This window comes from Setaria viridis, chromosome 3 (assembly GCF_005286985.2).
Source record: "Setaria viridis chromosome 3, Setaria_viridis_v4.0, whole genome shotgun sequence".
Taxonomy (NCBI): domain Eukaryota; kingdom Viridiplantae; phylum Streptophyta; class Magnoliopsida; order Poales; family Poaceae; genus Setaria; species Setaria viridis.
Genome location: NC_048265.2, coordinates 20,698,361 through 20,705,767, shown reverse-complemented (window position 1 = coordinate 20,705,767; position 7,407 = coordinate 20,698,361). Strand labels below are relative to the sequence as shown.

General features: G+C 45.7%; 1 pseudogene; it reads right to left on the bottom strand.

Annotated features, from left to right (window-relative positions):
• Positions 1–507: 507 nt before the first annotated feature.
• LOC140222184 (protein FAR1-RELATED SEQUENCE 5-like) overlaps positions 508–7,407 on the bottom strand; it is a 31,928-nt pseudogene continuing 25,028 nt past the window's right edge.

Genomic DNA, 7,407 nt, shown 5'->3' with positions numbered 1-7,407 from the left:
CTTGTACCTCCATTTCTGGGACACGGCCACCACGTCCTTCTCGACGACCTCCATGAAGTCCACCTTGGGGAGCGCGACCTTCACGGTAACCATGACCTCTACCGGGGTTAGGCCCATCCTCATTGGCCGCCTCTTCGAAACGGTATAGCAACAGTCCCGACCTCCTCAAACCCGACATCTGTTCCAAATGAGATTGTAATCAGCGGTTACTCTCAAGAATTTGGATAGGGGGATTAATTAATTTATTAAAGAAGAATATAAAGTTAAAACACACAAACAATTTCACACAAACAATAAGAAGCATAAGAACCATAAAATTCATGAAACTCCATATCACTCATGCAAAGGCACCATACAAAAGGGCTGTATCTCGAGGTCTACAATAGAAACCTTAAAGATTACACGAGGATCATCATACTACTACATAATCATGGGGTGGTAGTCTCTAATGCTACAACATCATGGTGAGACTAGCTCAAATCTAGCACTAGATCAGAAGCGGTCCACTCAGTCGGAGCACGGGAAGTCATCGTCATCCACGTCTCTGATTCTAGGGTGGTACTCGAGAGTAGGGCCTTTCCATGGACCTGACTCGTCATCTGAGTACACTGGCAGCTCAAGTGGGTCTCCTCCATACAGCTGTGAGAGCGTGGACAGTGTTCTGGTTACCTCCTTAGTAGCAACCCTAGCTGGTGGGTGCAGCATCTGGGTGTACAGTCTGGTAGGCGGTAGCGTGAAACTCTCCACGCGGGGCTCCCTCCTGTACTCGACCGGAACCCACACACTCAACTCCTCCAACTCCATCACCCTCTTGCGGTCAGAACGCTCCCACGTGAGCTGAAATCTCTCTGCCAAGTCTCTGTCGTTGTAGCAGCGTGAACCAAGCTGGACCAGGTTGTAGTAGTTTCTGTGCAAGCGGTGGTGGAGCTGCTCAATGACTCTGTTCTTGGCGAAAAGTGCGGCGTCCAAGGTGTCAACCAGATCCTTCTTCTCCTTGAGCAGAGCATTCTTCTCATCTATCATCTTGTCCCTGGCCCTTAGTGCCTCCTCCAACCGAACAACCCTCGTCTCCAGAGTAGCAATCCTCAGCGCATCCCTCTCGTAGCAAGGATCCGGTGCAGAGTCGATCTTGTGCCGCAGGTGAAGGTTCGTCCGGTTCAGTCTCTCCAAACAATGCTCAAGTCCCTCTATCTTGCCCTCTGGCATGGCGTTGGAACCAATGTTGTTGTCCCTACCCTTGCGAAGTACCTCCACCTCTCTGTCATTCCAGAACAGCGCCAAGTCCTGAGCATGAATGCAGCGGGAGGCCACTCTGAACTTCTCGTCAAGCTCTGCGTAGGCATCCTCGTAGTACTCACGGTCCGAACTCTCGAAGTCCCTCGGTCCACGGCACACCTTGGACAGGCAGTGGTAGGGAGTCTGTGACAGCCTGTCACATAGCTGCACATGCACCTCTTGCACGGCCCTCCTGGTGGCAGTCCAGTGAGCCTCTAACACTGAAAGCTCGAACGCAAACACCACAACCCCCTTGAACTCGAGCACCTTGGGGTCTGCGGGTACTGTCGCTTCACGTCGATGGGTACGGAGTCCACTCTACCCCTCATGTGGCCCTCGTAGAGCACGCCCTCAGTAGAGCACTCCGTCTCCACCAAACGTACACTACTCCTCAGTCATCTGTAACACATTGTTAAGGTTGTTATTAAGTCATATAAGTCAAAGGAAACAAGGTAATAATAGTAACAGCTCATGGAGTTGTATAGCAATCAAGGTGTATATACTTAGTTCAAGGATAAATGAGGCTTCCTAAACAATCGTCCATTACTAGGGATCGTCTTACGGTCAAGTATGGCTCTGATACCAGCTAAAATGGACCCAAATTCCCATTTCTAAGAATTCAAGCCTGCGCATTTTGGTGATAGTTCCCGGAAGGCTATCACATGCGAATTCCTGTCTCAGATAGTACAAATCCATACCAACATAGAAATATAGAGAGCAGCAGAGTACAAATGTCAAAGATAACATGAGTAACGAGTAGATCTCAGCGGCATATGCCGGTACAAGTCCATCAGGACTGAATCAAGGAAGGTAAAATATCTACGTAATGGAAACATAAACTATGGCGCACTCCATCTCCAGGTGACATGAGCGAAGAACGGTCCTTAGTCTTCCCAACCGTCATTGTCGAAGTGGTACTCAGGCTCTGACCCTGAAAAGACACCATCTACTCGAGAAACGGGTAGGCCATGTCAACTCCCAAAAGTAGCAAGCCAAAAAAATGGGGGAACTATAATATATGCATGAGTAAGACCTATATATGGTTGTAGGAGTTTATGCAGCAGCAGCAGCAACAATCAAGGAAGTCAGCACAAATCACCGGAACCTTCACCCAAGGATCCAGCACCCAAGCACACTAGGCGATGTGAGGGCTCCCTCCTCTCACATCTCAACGGCAAATGCCGGCCTATCTCAAAAAGGAGGAGGTAGAAGAATACAAAAAGTCTAGTTAGAAGTAACGGTAGTCAACAACACTGTCCATAACCAGTGGACATGGACTATAGCTATAGCTTTATACACTCTGCAGAGGTTGTACAACTGTACCCGCACGAATGGAGCTTGAATAGTAGCGATCCGTCCAAACCCCACCTAACAGCCAGAGCCCTAGTAAGTGGATAGCTCTCTCCTATTTACTTGAGTTTAGAACCATCCTCAGTTGCAGGGCACGCTGTCACCAGTGAGGACCTCGAAGCTGTGAAACCTACCTACGCCGGGGTGCAGTCTGGTCAGAGTAGGCCAACACCTCGAACTTCTTACACGATCCTCCAATCCGCCTACAGGTAGAGCACTATCCACTATTAGTCTCGGATTGAACCCCGCCCATAACGTAAGCGAGCGGTAAGTACAAAAGTAGCTGTTGTGACTGCTGGTAAACTGACTCAGTCCTTAAACGGCTGAGAGCGAGCACTCTACCAACAAGTATGTGCCAAAGCACCTGCGACGTACAAGTACGCCACATGCTCCTCAGTAACAAACAAGGTACCTGCCACAGGTATGGGGTATAGAGAGTCCAGAAAGCTCTATCCTGGCAAGGCACTCCTTAGTACCAACCATGGCTCGCTCCCGCCAATACACATCAAGGAGTCACAGTCACCCAAAACACACGCGAGAGTGTTTAAGGAATCCCATCACCAAATCCATGGCAAAAGCCCATCCATAACTCAAAAGCTTGTACATGGATATATGAGCGGTGGACTAGCTAAGGGTCTTTAGCTAGCCCATAAAAGTAGGTAAATAAGGAAAACAGGATAAACAATCATCAAGGCATGGCTAAAAATATTGACTATGCAATCCATCGTCATCAAGCAATATAAATAAATGAAGCGCTAGCAAGTAAGCATGCATAGGATCTATATGATTGGGAGTGATATGACACCTTGTTCATAGTCGATTGGATCCTCCTCGGTGTAGTTGGGGTCTTGAAGGTCTTCCTGGTCCTAGCTCAGGTCTAAACAGAACGAGATACGACGAAACGTAAATTGAACCGCATTACATCCAGGCAAAAAATCCAAGCGTGCGGTGACCGCTCTGACGACGTCATGGTGCGGTGCGCGGCGATGTGCGGGCGTGCGTGCGCGGTGCGGTGTGGGCCAGAACGGAGGTTAGCGGGCCGGCGGGTTGGATAGGTTAGCGGGCCGGGCTGGTAGGTTAGGTTAGATTGGTTTAGGTTTTGGTTTTTATTTAGTTTTAGATTTAGATTTAGATTTAGTTTGAATTTTGAATTGACTCACACACAAACATGAGATGCAAATAAAATCCAAGAAGATCCAACTCAATCAACACAAATTTTGAAATGGAGTTTTTGGAATGAGGAGAGAATTAGCTAACATTTTAAAATGAGCACACAATTCAAACAAAAAGTTTTAAAACTTTGCAAATTTCCCTCAAATAAATATTACAAATTTTTGGAATATTACATCCTATCTCTTCCATGTTTCTTTTTCCAATGATATCCCGTACATCCAGCTATAGTTGCAATGGGGAGCACCTTGGTGGCTTCAAACGGCCATTTCAGATGCTACGAAAAGTGAATTCGCACCTGGCCGCCCCTTTAGACATTTGTCGAACAACCACATCCATGGCAACCCCACCTTGAGCTACCCCTCTACATCACAAGTTAATGATACTCGGCCCTTCTCGATCACAAACCGCAACAATGATGATGTGCTTCTTCTTTGATAGTGTTGAAGGGTGTGGATCAGAGATGAGCCCATGATGGTGACAAAAGCAGTTGAAGTGCGCAGCAGCTCGCATGTAGGAGATGATCTAGGCGTTGATGGCAACGACCTAGATTCGAGGAGGAGGGAAACGAAAGGAAGGTCGGCTTGAGATTTGCTGAAGGGATAGATGGAGTAGGGGCAATTTGTTTCTTCGACGGGGGTAAAAGTGGAAGATAAGGTCCTTTATGTTGTTCAACGTAGAAGTCTGAAGTTCAGATTTTGCGTCAACACGCTCTTGGCACTCCCAGTGGGACCAACAATCAACAAACATTATTAGTGCTCGTCGTTACCTCAACTTCAACCAGATGGCCGACGAACCTGCAGACGATCAGTCTGATCCCAAGGCTCCCAAAGAGTTTACTGCGACTCAAACAAAGTTTACTGCTAACAACATCTACAACTGACCAGTACACATCACATCACCTAAGTCCTTGAGTTCAACACATATTACATGTTCTTCACTCAAACAAAAGATACATGAATAGTTCATTCTTCATTGCATTTGTACTTGGAGTAGGTGCATCTCTGTAAATTGATGAAGCTTGGAGTCAGACTTGGAGGGCAGTGGAATCAAAGGGCAAGCTCCTACATGAATATATTTGCATGAGTAGGCATTGGTGAGAATTAGCACAGATTTAATTAAGACATGAACAAGGCAAATATTGAGTGATTGATAATGTTTTTATTTGCAAATTATGCTAGTAAAGATAACGTGTATCTCCTCTTTTCTGTCCTGCAGGCGTAGGTTGGGCTATGGCAGGCTGTTCAGCTTTCTCTCCATTTCCGGTCTAAGCGCAACTCTAGCGGACCCTCTAAACAGACCTCTATCCCAAGTTTAGAGGTCAAGTAAAAAACACACACTCTAGCAGATCCTCTACTAGGCTCCCATTTTGGGGAGGCCTCTAAATTTCTTCATCCACCCTCCATTCCGGGAGGGTCTCTAGGAGGGCCTCTATCCATGAGGGTTATTGCTGGAGTGGTAGATATTTTTGTAACCCTTAAAAAAAGAGAACCCCATTTGACCTTTGGGGGTTTTGATTTGAGGGCTATTGCTGGAGTTGCTCGTGTATAATGCGCACTTGCGTGGCTTGGGCTTGTGCGAAGAACTCAATTGGATGTTTTCGTTCATACATGTGTATTGTGGATGAAATTAAACCTTTTTATAGGAATGGCAACGCTCGTTCCTTTGATCAAAACACCACGGGACATAAGCAAAATATATGGATTGTATTGCTATGAAATTTCTACGGCAATCCTCAGTTCCAAACAGGGTTTAAGAAATTGTGGAAGTACTTTAAGACAACTTAGATACAATCTATTATTGTTGTTACAATTTTTTCTCAAGATTTCATGTCCATGTATGAAACGAACGGCACCAACGTACTTGTCTTCTATTTCACACATTTACGGTGCAGGGTAAAAACTAGCGCATAGCGATTAAAAAATGACCAGACATTAACATCATAGGAAAGGTTCTTTTGATCTTTTTCCAATGTACTCTGCCGACACTGCTTTGTGCATGGTGTTCCAATAGAGTAAAAACTAGTTAATTAGATCAGCGACACTGATTTCGGATCAAGACACAAGTGATGGAGCACCCTCTATCGTTGCTTCAGTTTTCACACCAGACGGTAGCACACTGTATACGGCCCCATACACATCGCCGGCGTGTCGCCTCCAGGTATCCTCCCGTACGCGCGCGCGCGCTGTTCTCACGTCGACCACCCATCACGCTAGTGGCGCGGCAGCGGGCGCGTCCCCGATCAAACTGGCAGCAGGCCCGGCTGGCTGGGAGGATATATCTTTTGCGTAGAAGGAAAGCTGGCTGCTCGAGCCACAGATCCAAAGTGACAGGCCAGGTGACCATGCTATAAGATATGGACATGCGGCAACACACACTACTGCTGCAGCGGGCCCTGCGTCCTGATGACACGATATATGCATGGGTTCCCTGGGTCCTGATGACACGTGTGGTGAAAGATTCCAGATTTCCAGTTGTGGACTCTAGTAAGTAGCCCAGTCACCGCATGGTGGTTTATGAATTGTTCGGTTGACACTGCACTTGCTCATGCATGTCAGCATGCTGACAGTTTTTTCAAAGCCGCCTCTTTGTTACCAAGGCCCCGTTTTGCCGGGATCACTTTAGTCCCTGTCACATCAAATATACAGAGTATTAAACATAGACTAATTATATTGCATAGAAGGAGACTAATTCACGGGACGAATCTATTAAACCTAATTAGTTCATGATTTGACAATGTGAGGCTACAGTAAATATGTGTTAATCATGAATTAATTAGACTTAATAGATTCGTCTCGTGAATTAGCCTACATATATGTAACTAGTTTTATAATTAACTCATGTCTAGTCCTCCTAATTAGCATCCGAAGATTCGATGTGATATGGACTAAACTTTAGCTCAAGGATCCAAACACCCCCTAAGACTGTTTGGATACCAGGTGCTAAACTTTAGCCGTGTCACATCGGATGTTCGAGGCTAATTAGAAGGACTAAACTTGAACTAGTTATAAAACTAATTGCAGAACCTCTGAGCTAATTCGCGAGACGAATCTATTAAGGCTAATTAATCCATCATTAGCAAATGGTTACTGTAGCACCACATTATCAAATCATGAACTAATTAGGCTTAATAGATTCGTCTCGCGAATTAGCCTCAATCTGTGCAATTAATTTTGTAATTAGTCTATATTTAATACTTGTAAGTAGTATCAAACATTTAATGTGATAGGTGATAAACTTTAGCGGTGAGATCCGTCGTTGCGGGACAAGATCCGTCGTTGCTAAGATTCCATCACTTGGCAGGCCTGTCGGGCGTCGGCATGTGCTGCACTAAAGGCAAGGAACTTGTACAGTGCCAAGTGAGCTAGCTCTCGTAGCTTGGATCACTTCCGATGTTATGGTACGGTCCTTGACTCCTTGTGGAACAAATAAACAAGATCGGCCAAAAATGTGAGTTAGTGATGGGCCCCGAATCCTAGATACATGTTTGTGGATCGAAACATAGATTATTTCAGCCGATCGAAACAATGCTTGTTCTAAGTTACTATACGCTTAGTGCATTGTCTTTCATATGGCCAACTCTTTTTATACTCGAGCTATAGTTAATATTTA